Source organism: Physeter macrocephalus, chromosome 9, assembly GCF_002837175.3.
Source record: "Physeter macrocephalus isolate SW-GA chromosome 9, ASM283717v5, whole genome shotgun sequence".
In the NCBI taxonomy this organism is placed as follows: domain Eukaryota; kingdom Metazoa; phylum Chordata; class Mammalia; order Artiodactyla; family Physeteridae; genus Physeter; species Physeter macrocephalus.
Window position 1 is genome coordinate 9,291,759 of NC_041222.1, and position 12,799 is coordinate 9,304,557.

Below are 12,799 nucleotides of genomic sequence, written 5' to 3' on the forward strand. Positions count from 1 at the left end.
AAATTTTCACATAAATGGGAAGGCCAGGGAGTCATTTCAATAGAGAGTGAAAAAAAAATCTGTGTGTGGGAGGGATAGAAGAGGGGATTTAGATGAACATGGATGTTGACTACTCATTCTCCCTTCTTCACCTTCCAGATCATCTCCCCTGGGGTACATGGAACCAGAGGTCACTAAAGTTGCCCTGATCAAATGCTCAAGGGTGCCTATTTCTGGTGGAAGCACTTCTGGCCTCTGAACCTCTTCAGAAAGTCACCTCTCCCTGTGGGGTTTAAGAGGGACCCCAAGGCCCTCCTCCAGTCAGGGTGTGGGAAAATAGGGTCTTTGGCTGTCTTGGTTTCCACCCTCTGGGCCAGGGTCTGTCTCCCGTGTCAGCGCGTTGGGTAAGGCCGTGGAGAATGGGAAGAGGAGAAGGAACACAGGCCAGCCCTGGGGAGAGCCACGCATCCCCGTTCCTCGTCTTGCAGTGCTGGACCTCAACATCCAGCTCTCTCGCTCCCCGCATCTCTCTCTGCCTCTGCCCCTGCTGTTTCTGTTTTTGTCTTGTCCTGTTCTTTTTCTGGATAGTTTCCTTCCTCCCTCCCTTTATGCCTTCCTCCCTGTTTCTCTTAATCTTGACCTCCTTCTGTCTCCATTCCTCTCCGTTTTGATCTCTACCTGTATCTGTCTTTCTCTGACCTTCTCTTCCCGTCTATGACTCTTTCTCCCCTTTTCTCTCTCTATTCCTTTCTACCACTGTCTGTTTCTACGTCAGTCTCTTTGTCTCTTAGTATTTCCTGGCTGTGGTTCTCTCTGACTGCCCTTCTCTATTCCTCCCTATTTCCTTCTCTCTGTGTGTCTGTCTCTGTCTTTTTCGCTCTGTCTGTGTCTGTCTCTCTCATTTGGAAATCTACCTCTTTCTGCCACCTCCCAGGTCCCACCTCCTTCTCAGTGATGCACCTCAGCTTGGTGGAATGGTGTTGCTCTCACAACCAGAAAACCTGACTCATCTCTGCTGGCCTTCTCTCCACCCTCCTGGATGCTCCCTGCTGGGGGGCCTGAGCACAGGGGTTGGATGAGGAGAGGAGTGTGCGTGCGTGAGGGTGGTGAGGAAGTGGGTTGGGTAGTGGAATGGACTCAGGATCTCATTCAGTCCTCCCTGGTGCCTTGATGGGGGTACCCCTGAGGCCACCTTTGGAGGGTCCTGGTCAGACTGGGTTTGAAGCTTACATTTCCCCTCAGGGGGAAAGAAGAAGGACAAGCAGAGGCTCCCTTATCTACTGAAGATACCCCAACTGTCTGCTCACCCCAGGCTTTGAGGCTTATATATTTAGAAAAGGGGAGAAGGTTTGGGCATTCAGCAGTTTTTAATCTCTGGGCACATAGTTTGTGCAGTTCTGGTCTGGGAGGAGCAAGAGGTACTAAATTCACGAGGATAATTCACTTTCCCTGGATTGTTGAATTTCTCTTCTCTACTTACCCCATGTGAAATGTTCCGTGAATTGGTGTTTTTCATAACGGTAATAACAGTAAAGCTGCCATTTGTTGAATGTTTACCATGTGCCAGGCACTGTGCTAATTGTCTAAATTAATTTTCCATATGATTCCATTGATTCCTTTAATATAGGCATTTTCACATCCATTTTACAGATGAAGAAAATGAGGCTTAGAGAAATTAAGTAACTTGCTTGGAAGAGTCATTTAGCAAAGTCAGTTTTTAAACCCAGGACTGAGCACAATACTGCCTTTTCTGCTACTTTCCCGCCACCCAGTATTTGATGCTGGTGTCTCAGTAAATATAAGAGTCTAAGTCAGTAACATGTGGAGGGCTCAGTAAGGGTGAGTGCCTCATCAACGTACTTCAGGGCGTGGCTCTGAAGCTGTGTTAGTCGTGGTTGGGCTCACAGTCTGGATGAAGAGACGAGAGCACGTGGTACAGCTGCTAATGCACTAGATCAGGAGTCAGGAAATGTGCGCTCCAGCCCCCGTACGTCTTTCCCGAGCTTCAGTTTCCCCTTTTGTACAATGTGATTTTTCACTTGCATCTTGTCTTGCCCACCCCACCGAGCATTTGTGAAGCTTAAATATGATGCGGAGGCCGGGGCATGCAATGCAAGCTGTAAAGGGCTTTACAAAGGAGAGGGCTGTAGGAAGAGAAAACCATTTCTCGTTGCAGAGACAGGAATCGAAGGGGGATCATGGACAGCCAGTGTGGACGCTGAGGTGATACAGCAGAGGGCTTGGCTGCGTAGAAATGCCAGGATTGGGCAGAGATCGAGAGGAATGATATTAACGAGGGAAATTTCCTGAGGTGTGTGTCGGGGGGCTGACAACGAGACAGAGAGCTCAGGGAAGCTCAGACGGAGGAAGCAAAGTGATAGGCACGTATAGAGGAAAATAAAAGGGTCACAAGGTTGGGGTTAGCTGCAAGATCAGATCAGATAAGGGATGGGAGTGTGCTTGATGCCCTTTGTTTCTATCGTGGCCATTTGCACCGGCAGAGAGAGATGAACCGATTTGTACAGAGTCTCACAGAGAGGCAGGGGTGCAGCCCGTGTCCTCTTACTCTGGATTCAGGGCCTTTTCACACGAGATCTGCTGGCCTCATGGGATTGCTCTTTCTGACGCAATTCAAAGGCTGTTGCACAAGGAAGCCCTAGCCCACTGCTCCCCTCGTGGGCCTTCATCCTGCTTGCTCATCAACTTGCTTGTTTTGCATTCCCATCACAGGGCTCAGATGGTGAATAAGGCAGGTCCCTTTCCACAGGTCCTCCCAGTCCACAGGGGAGGGGGACGCTGTGTAGGTGATCGCAGGACAGTGGGTTAAGGGCCACAATGGTGAGAAGCAAGGCCACCGAGGGAGCCCGGAGTAGGAGTCTGACTCTTGCTGGATGGAGGGGTGACCAAGGGAAGGTTTCAGAAAGATATTGGGTATGAGCGAAAGCTTAAGTTGTCTCGACACGTTTACAGAGCCTAGCCGAGTCATTAGTTACTTCCTTCTCCAGCCTCACCTGCCCCCGATTCAGTCAGTGGATCTTTAATGAAGGGCTGCTATGTCCCCCACGCTCTGCCAGCCGCTGAGGAGACAGTGAACAAGATGGACAAGGCTCCTGAACTCATGGAGCTAACATTTTAGTAATCAACTGAAAATAAAGAGGAAAGCAAACAACTGCAGTAAGTAGTTTGTCACTAGTGCTCAGAAGAAAATCTCAAGTTCTATGATGAGGCACAGCTGAGAATGGGCAGAGTATGGGTCTCCTTCAGGCAGGGTGGTACAGAAGGCTCTGAGGGATGTACAACTTCAGCTGAAATAAAGGAAGAGAAGCCAGTTCTCCAGAGCTGACAGGAGTTTGGAAGCGCCAATCCCAGGAAGCTAGCCCTAGATTTCCCTGCACTATAGCACCCTCACCCCCCACCCCCCGACGCCCTTCTTCTTTGCCCTGTGTCACCGGCGGTTACGTTTTTGGGCTCGTAAAGGTCCTTCGTCATCACACTCTGTTTTCCCTGGTGTGTCCTTGGGGATGAACGCTGACGTACCTCGCCACCCCCCAGAGGATGGTCTCTTCTCCCTCCTTCGAACTGCAGAAGCACCCACCGGACATTTGTGTCATCCTACCTGCACTCCGTGGATTTCCCCTGACAACCGTCTTTTACAGATGCGTCGCTCTTTGCCGATTATAAGGCACATATATATTTTTTTAATGGACTGAATTGAATTCACTCCTCATGAGCCCCTTGCGGAGTAGATGCTGACATCCTCCTTTTAGAGACGGGGAGACTGAGGCCCACAGAGATAGAACAATTAGGAAGTGCGTGTTGTGGTGGGAAAACCACAGGCTCTGGCACTGGATCAGCCCGGGTTCAAGTCCCAGACTCGCTGTGTACTAGCTGTGTAGCCGGGCAGTGTGCCCCGACTCTCTGAGCCTCTCTTCTCCTCTTGACAAAATGTGAATAATAACCCAGCTCTGCCAGATTATATGCTGGTTCATCACAACTGCGGTCAGAGGGGCTATTAGGGCCCACCGTCAGCGCACAGGTTTTCTGCCGTTTTGCCCAGAGAGGGAGACGCTGAATGAAGACTGGGGCCTGGAGAGAGTAGGATGTGTTAGAGGAACCAAGAGTCTGATGAGAAGCACATCGTGTACAGTTGGTTCTTTCCGCTTCACGACAAGGTAATGTTTAGGGATACGATTTTAAAAAGGAAAGAAAGAAAAGAAATATGAGTGCTGTGATGGCAGTAAACACACGCTGTGGTCCTCAAAGAGTGATGGCGAGGGAGATGAGGGGCCTGGCTCTCCTCGCACGCCCCTCCTCGTCCGCAGTCCGGTCCCCAGACCCGCTCTCCTCACACATGTTAGCAACACCCAGTCTGGCCAAAGGTATTAGCATCATTTGTCCTCAAGATGGTGGGGATGACGAGGGCTTTTACGGCCCTAATGAATCCAACTGTAGAAAAGGGCAGGCTCTATTAGCCAACTGCATATTAATGCTGAGGTTAATATTATTAAATTCTGTATTAATCATAAGTTGCAAGACTCTTTGGAGGGTTGCTGACGAAAGCAGCCATTGCAGTTCTGCCTTGTTTAGCTGCGAGCACCACGGGGGGGGGCTTTGCCTGTGTGGCTCAGGACTGTGCCTGCAGTGCCTAGTCCTCTCCCTGGCATGGAGTGGGTGTTCAGTGACTGTGGACTGTTTCAGCAGTGGAGCTATCAGGTCTATCCTAGGCCTCAGTGAGGAAGGCTCATCAGTGGATCTTTCTATCAATTCCTCCAAGGCAGAGATTGGGTCTTTGTAGCAGATGCCACCGGGGCAGTGACATAGCCTCTTGGCCCAGGGTTATTTCAGCTGCAACTGTGGTGCACACCCAGGCTCACCTTGTGCTGCCAGTGACCTCAAATGCACACTTGTGCTTTCTGTCCCATGGCCTTGTATGAGATTGAGCTCCCTAGGACTTGGGGGCAAGCCACATTAAAAAAAACATGTGGGGAAATTCACTCTCCCGGGGAGGCTCTCCACCGATGGCCGTCAGGAATCACCGGCGGATATGTGCTCCAGCCCCCCAGCTTTCAACCAAACAGTTCTGGGAGACATCCCGTTCACTCCTCAGAAGGTCGCAGTAGGCTCGAGCCCCCATGACTCACAGCGGCACATTTAGTGCTGCACCTCTGTGTTGACTGTTCCTCTTCACTGCCTCATTCTTCCCATTTCCCCATGCCTGTTTCTTGGAGTCACCTTCTAAATAAACCATCTGCACCCAAGCCCTTCTCTTAGGCTTTGCTCCCCAGGGAATGCAAACTAAGACATTCTTCTTTATGTTGCGTTCACAGCCATCCACTCTTTTTACAGTACACAGTAAATACACTCATTCCCTAGACAAGTGTTTATGGAGAACACGCTGTGTATAGGCAGCTTGCTAAGTGAAGAAAGTCTCTTCATCAGGGGGCTTACAGGGGGCGATACAGGCAGTCCAGTAATTCCTCAGTATAAGAGAGAACGATATGTTTTATGAAGTGAAATAGGGGATAGAGAGGGATTGGATTAGAGTGAGTAGCTGGAGAAGGCCTTTCTGAGGAAGTGACATTTAAGCAATGATCTGGCTAAGGAGAGGGAGTGAATCATGCAAAGCCATGGGGGAGGAACTGTCCAGGCATGGAGACCACAGGTGCAAAGGCCCTGTGTAAGGAGCACGGTCTGCACATTAGAGGAGGAGGGGTACCAGCCTGGCTGGAGGGAGGGAGGGGGGCCAGGGAGCACAGGCAGTGAGGTCAGAAGACAGGGCCAGAGGAAGCAGGACACTGGGGATAACTCGGTGATTTGTTGAATCATAGAATCCTTTTATCCTCTGCCCTAGGCAGTGTTTTATGATGGGAAAGGCTCCGGTGTTGGCATCTGACAGCTCTGGATTTGAGGTCCAGCCTTGTTATTTAGATGGAGTGTGACCTTGGGCAACTTGCTTAAGACCTGTGACCTGTTTTTTTGTTTGTTATTCATTTATAAAATGGCAATCATAAAATCTACCTCATAGGATTTGTATCTGGTAGGACTCCTGGTTGCAAGTAACGGAAAACAAATAGAAACTAGCTTTGGCAGAAAAGGGAAAATACTGAGTCATGTATTTGAAATATCCAAGGGTATATCTAGCTTCAGACACAGCTCATCCAAGGCTTCAAGTGATGTCATCAGGACTTGGTCTCTGTCCCAGATGTTAGTCTGATTGATCAGGCCTTGGTCACTTGTTCATCTCTTGCTGGTCTCTGATATGGGATATCATGCCATTGATCACATGCCCATCTCTGAGGAAGGGAGGAGGCCATAGCTCCACCTAAATCATATAGACTGAAATTGGGGGAGAGCTGGCTCCCTGGTGGAAAACGGCATGCTGTAAGTGGAAGGAGACAGATTTTAGAGCAGGTCAAACCTACAGATGTAGGTTGTATGAGGGCTTGTATGAGGATGTGCCAGAAGTCCCTTAGCACAACACAGGCATATAGGGGCGCTCAGTAGATATTTGCTAGACCTCCATGGCCCTTTTTGGATCCCTCACGTCTTTGGCAGTCCCTTCTCTCCTGTACCATGGGAGTCCTGTGCACTCCTGAAAGAGATCATGCAGGAGGCAGCCTGATATCCCAAAAGAAAGTTCTAATGACAAGTGCTAGTGTTGGGGAGATGAGTGTGGATCCAGGCTTCACCCTCTGAAGTTTGGTTTCACAGAATTCCACAAATACCTGCATGGCCAGCCCTGTGCCGGGTACTGGCGACACAGAGGTAACCAAAATACAAGACTCGCCAAAAGCATCTTACAGTCTGTAGGCAAATGTGTAGTAGGAAAACCACAGGCTTTGGATGACAGAAGTCCTGGTTCTTGCCTTTTCTCTACCGTTCTTCCTTGGTGGATCTTGTTAGGCAAGGCATTTAACCTTCTCTGAACCTGATCCCTCATTTGTAAACGTATAATTAACCTAATTCATTAGGTTGTATTGAATATTAATCAAGACAGGATTGCTTTGAATGTTTAATCAAGATAATTAAGTAAAAATGTCTAGCACTGCTGATGCCGTATAATAAGAGCTAAATAAACATTTTCTTCCCCTCTCTCCTTGACTACCTACCTTTCTTCCCTCCTTCTTTTAAAAATTACTTCATTTTGCCAAAAATAGGGAAGGTTTTAGGGAGTTAGGTATTATGTAACGTTTCTAAAAGCAGCTGAATTTGACCACTAAAAAGTTTGCCATCAGGCAAACTGATGAGACACGATGGGGATGGGGCAGCAGGGGCGAGGGAGCATTGACATTGGTAAACCGTTCATGTAGCAGGTACACTGCATGTATTACTTACTCCTTGCCTAGTTCTCCGATCATCTACTTCCCAGATGAAGGAGTGGTCTCTCAGAGTTTAATCATCCATCCCTATGTAATACAGTTCATAAGCGGTGGAGCCTGGCTTCAAAACCAGGTGTCGTCTGCCCCCCAAACACACTCTCTTTTTCATATCTCGTACTGCCTCTCTCAATGAATGTGAGAATCATCACACACTGGTTCTTCCGATTTAAAATAACATTGTTTTGGAAGAAGTGAGCCAACTGCAGCTGAATGGTGTGAGGCCCTCAAAGATGCACTTTGTCACTGACGAGGTCTCAGAATGAATTTCTACATTTGTCCAAGGAAAGGAAAGGTGGGGAAATGCAGAGCCCTGCCTCTCCCTGGGCACTGCAGCGAAGAGCATCTGTAGGTTAGAGAGAGGCCAGGCCCAGAGTAGCTCTAAATCCCCTTGGCGTTTCTTGAAAAGAGTGTGGAGTCCCCAGCAGGGACCTCTTTCCCCACCTGGGCTAAATAACTCACTGCTCTGGCCCCTTCCATTTTGGAATTTCTTTGCTGCTTTTCTCCCAACCTGTTTTCAATTTGCTCTTGTGGCCAGCTTTGACTGTGACCTCAACTCAATCAGAAGCGAGAGAGAGGGAGAGAGAACGAGAGAGGGAGAGAGAGGAGAAGGAGGGGAAAAACAAGGAGGAAGAGGATCGAGGGAGTGATGAAAGGGGAGGAGGGAGAGAGAGAATTGAGGCAGGGGGTGGGGCCCGTAGAAAAATCGCTCTGTGCTTTGTTGGGTTGGTTCTGTAGCTTCAGCAGAATTGTGATTGACCTCTTCTGTGGATGGTAATGAGAGCAAGGCTCGAGTCTGAGTGGATAAAGAAATGTGTGTGAGGGTCTGGCCCAAGCCCACTCGGGTTACAGCCCCAGAAGAGCCATAATGGGGAACAGGCGCATTCCTGTACAGCGACTCCCAACTCCCTATCTGTTTTCAAGGAAAGAAAAACAGAAAAAGAATGTTAGCGTCTTGGACAGGCATGGGCAAGGCGGCAGTAGCAGCCTGGGTACGGGAGGGTTCTGCCATGTGGCCGTAACGCCTTCCTAGAGAGGAGGGGACAGAAGTGGCCTGGGCAGAGTGTCCTAGTGGAAGACGCACGGGCAGAAGAGCTGGATTTGGGTTCTGGCCTCTGCCTGGGGGTAGCTTCGAAGCCTTGAATGGGGGTGTAACATTCCTGAGCCTCTATATTTCTATCAGGGAATGTGGCAGAGTTTTAGGATTCAAATATTTTAAGCAATAAAACTTTTAAGCCGAGATTTTTAAAGCAGTTTTTATTTTCAGCCTAAATAAAACATGGACCATTAGTATGTAAAATAGATCAAACTGGAGTTGATCTGGCTGAAGGTTAGTATAGGTCTAGAGGAGGCAGACTTCAGCACCCACCATATCTGCCATTTCTTCTTATCCCCAGAGTTCTAAATATTCTAATTCTCAAGCCACTGTTAGAATTTATTACATGTGTGAAACCTATTGAACATCTTCGGTCTCTCCTGGGCGTTCTATCTTTCTCAGAGATTTCAAGTTTAAGAAGATGACAGGGTGGAGCTGTGTACCATGTACATGCAGTGCCCGGCACATAGTAAATGCCCAGTAAATAGAGCTCACATTCCTGTTGAGTAAAGTTGGTCACAAATTTAGGAGCACAGGCTCCTGGGGCAGCTTTGGAAGCTCTTCAGTTCTCAGTGATTTTATCTCAATATGCTGGCTGATATGAATTATCTCACGGGCCGTAGGAGTTAAGAGACCAAGTTTTGTTCCAAGTCTACCTCCCACTTTGTGTATGGCCACAGACATGCCACTTTCTTTATCTGGGCTTTAGTTTTCTCACCTGGAAAAGGAGCAGTTTGGATAAAAATAATCTCTAGGGCTTCCCCGGTGGCGCAGTGGTTGAGAGTCCACCTGCCGGTGCAGGGGACACGGGTTCGTGCCCCGGTCCGGGAGGATCCCACGTGCCGCGGAGCGGCTGGGCCCGTGGGCCGTGGCCGCTGAGGCTGCGCGTCCGGAGCCTGTGCTCCGCAACGGGAGAGGCCACGGCAGTGAGAGGCCCGCGTACCACAAAAAAAAAAAAAAAAAAAAAAAAAAAAAATCTCTAAGGGTCCTTATTATCTCCTCTGTTATGATGACACAATAATAACAAAAACAATAATGATAGCGGATATATTTTTTGAGCTCTTACTGTATACCAGACATTGTACTAATAATTACAAATAGTTATTATTTGTAAACAATATACATTAGATAGCATTATTATACCCATTTAACATATGATAAAACAGATGTAGAGAGTCAAGGAACCTGTCCAAAGCTAGCTGTAAGTGGGGATGTACCAGGATTTAATTCTAGGCAGTGTAAATGCAGAGCCCAACCTCTTAACCACTGCACTTTATTATTGTTCATTCAATTATAATGCTTCCAGACGTGCAACATGGTATACGGTGGAACCACAATACATGTGTTGAATTGCACTGGTTCACCTTTGTACATGGAGAAGCCCCCAGGCCTTTCTTAGTTCCCCCTCCACTAGGAAAGGAAGGACAGTGAGGGTCGCTGCATTCACCTGTCCCCTTCTAGGTTGCATTTAAACCTTCTGGAATAGAGTGCCAAAACAAGCAATCTTACAATTCACTTTATGGGTCTGTATTTAACAACCCTTCCTGTTGTCAGATTACAGGCTGTAGAAGGTCTTTTATTGTTTCATTTCCCAAGCCCATAGAGCTAAGAGAGTCGCATGAATTCAATCTCAAATTGAAAAGAATTGAGAAAGTTCCCTTTCTAACACTATCGTTATTTTTAAACATTCTCTAGGAGGCAGCATAACATAAAAGAAAAGGTATGGCTTTGGAATTAGGATGATATGGGTTCAAGTCTCAGCTCTGCCTCTTCCTAAATTTGTGCGCTTAACTTCAGCTTTATAACAGAGATACTTACATTTAACTCATTAAGATTGAATGTTGTGAGGATTAAACGGGAAAAACAAAAGTTGGCACTAAAATATCAGTTTCCTTCACATTAACTCTTTTCATTTGAAGGTTATTATGTATATATAGTCCCAAACAGAACTGGACACTAAATATCCTTATAATGTCCTTGATATGACTATTTATATACTCCACATTATCCAGTTTCTTCACTTGAACTAAACCTATAAACCTTAGAACTGTGTGCCAGTCTTACTGCCCAGACGTATTTATGGGGCTTTTATCCATGGTCTAAATTATTCTGAAATGCATGGAAATATCTGGAAAACTATGCCCGTTTGAAAATGAATGTCAACCCTCTTTTGGCTTGAAGACAGTTAATCAGTACAGGCCACAGGCATACTGAATTCCCTCATGAAGGGCCAACTCTTTCAATGGCTATCTGGAAACAAATTGAGAAGCAGACAGACATGTATCCAAGCTCAAAGAAAACAAATGCAAGCAGCCAGACATGGAATCGTGAAAAACCAAGAGAAACAAAGCCCTCACTCCATCCAGTGAATAGTCCCATGTTTTTTTCTCCTTTATTTTTCACCCCATACATTATTCTGCTTTGATACCTATTGGAAGACATTGCTGGTTTATGATTTTACTATGGAAGAAGCTTGACATAAGAGGCCTATAGAAGAAATAGGGATGCCAAAATTTGAGATAAAAGAAGCATTAAATTTACCTCTTCATTTTTTAATAGCAAAACCTCTGGTTCTAGACAGACTTCCTGGACTCAGCCTTTCTTTCTAGATTCCAGACCCATAAAAGAGTCATTGACCCCTTGCTACAGAAAGGAAAACTGAGACTTGAGAAGTTAAGGGACTTGTAGTAAGTAGTAGAACTCAAATTCAGTCCCAAGTCTGCCTGGCAGTAGCAGCTGAACTTGTATGTCACTGACATTAGCCTGATTCAGACACTTGTTCTGGCATCCACATATCGAGTCTATGAACTGTCTTTGTAAAAAGCAGAAAACAAAAAACACTACTCATCAGGTCTGCTTTGTTGGACCATAGGGACAAATACGTTTTAGAACTGTTGTCCGTCTGAATCCCAGGGCCATCTAGACAGTTCAGTCAGACACGTGTCACATGGTTCACTTGTGAGTGAAGAATGAAACTCTTCTTTACAAGACCAAAAGGAAGTGATCTGTAAATTCTGTCCCCTCAATTCCCTGGTAGAGAAGAACCGTGTCTTCTCAGACACTCGGCCAACATTATTGTCTCATGATGGTACCATCACGTTGGATTGTCCTTAATCCCAAGTAGAGAGAAGATAGTTAACAGATGTCCTCCTCTTGTTTATTACCGAGCATCTAAGCGAGGAGAGACTACAAGGCCCTCCATATCAGGCATGAAGAAGAACAAGGAATCAACAGTTGGGAGGCCTCATATCATTTCATATCGTGTGGTATACAATACCTCACGTGCCTCTAAAATCATCCTGTTTTAGAACTGGAAAGGAACTTAGAGGCCATTTAGTCTGGCTCATTTACTTTATTTTTAAGTAATTTTTATTGATTTTCTTGTCTTGTTACAAAAGCAATACATGTTCCTTGTAGATAATTTTAAAAAGAGAGATAAGCAAAAATAAGAGAGAAAAAAATACCCATTATCTAACCTTCCAGACAAAGCCACTATTATTCATTTGCTATATTTTATTCCTTCTTTTTCTAGATAGATATATGTGTAAAATGTCCACCAAAAATTATTCTGTAATAGTGTAACCTATCTTTTTAAACTTACTATGCCATGAATATCCTTTCAAATAACTTCATGTTTTTCCACAATATTATTTTAACGGCTATAAAATATTCCATTGCATCATTGAACTATAATTGATATCACTGTTTTGATATCATTGAACATTTAGTTGTTTTAAAATTCTTGCTAGTTTAAATAGTACCACAGTGTTTATCCTCATAACTTAATCTTTGTGCATATCTAGGTTATTTTATTTTTTCAGAAATCCTAACTGTGACTCTAGCACCTTCACTCTACAGAGGAGAAAACTAGAGTACAGAGATGGGAATTTAGTTCTCCAAAGCTATACAGCAAATTCTTCACAAAGCTAAGACTAGATCCCAAGATTCCAGATGTTCAGTTATTCTTTCTAGTCTTCATCTCATCTTCTGTATTAGCCCTATTTCTAGTAAACTTCAGCAGCCTCCTAAAATCCAATGGCTAGGCTGACTTTTAGAAATCATGGGGCTCGGGGCACTTTCTCTTCTATTGTCCCTTCCTATCTCATGACCTTCATCACTAATCAGTCATGGAGCTCTTTCCCCCTTAGTCTCTGTCCATCTGAACATGACACTCCATGAATCCAGTACACCAGTGTGTAAGAGTGACCGTATGACATGAGACCTATTTTATATCCTTAGTCCAACTCCTTCATCGTACAAGGAAGGAAACAGCAATTCCAAGGAGGCTTGCTTAAGGAGTTAAGAGGAAGTTAGTGGCAGTGACAAGGCCAGAATAGTTATTCTAGAC

At 45.9% G+C, this 12,799-nt stretch overlaps 1 protein-coding gene across 5 annotated transcripts in view; it reads left to right on the forward strand.

The window, feature by feature from the left end:
* ASTN2 (astrotactin 2) overlaps positions 1-12,799 on the forward strand; it is a 961,664-nt gene that overhangs the window by 891,737 nt on the left and 57,128 nt on the right. The window lies entirely within an intron of this gene.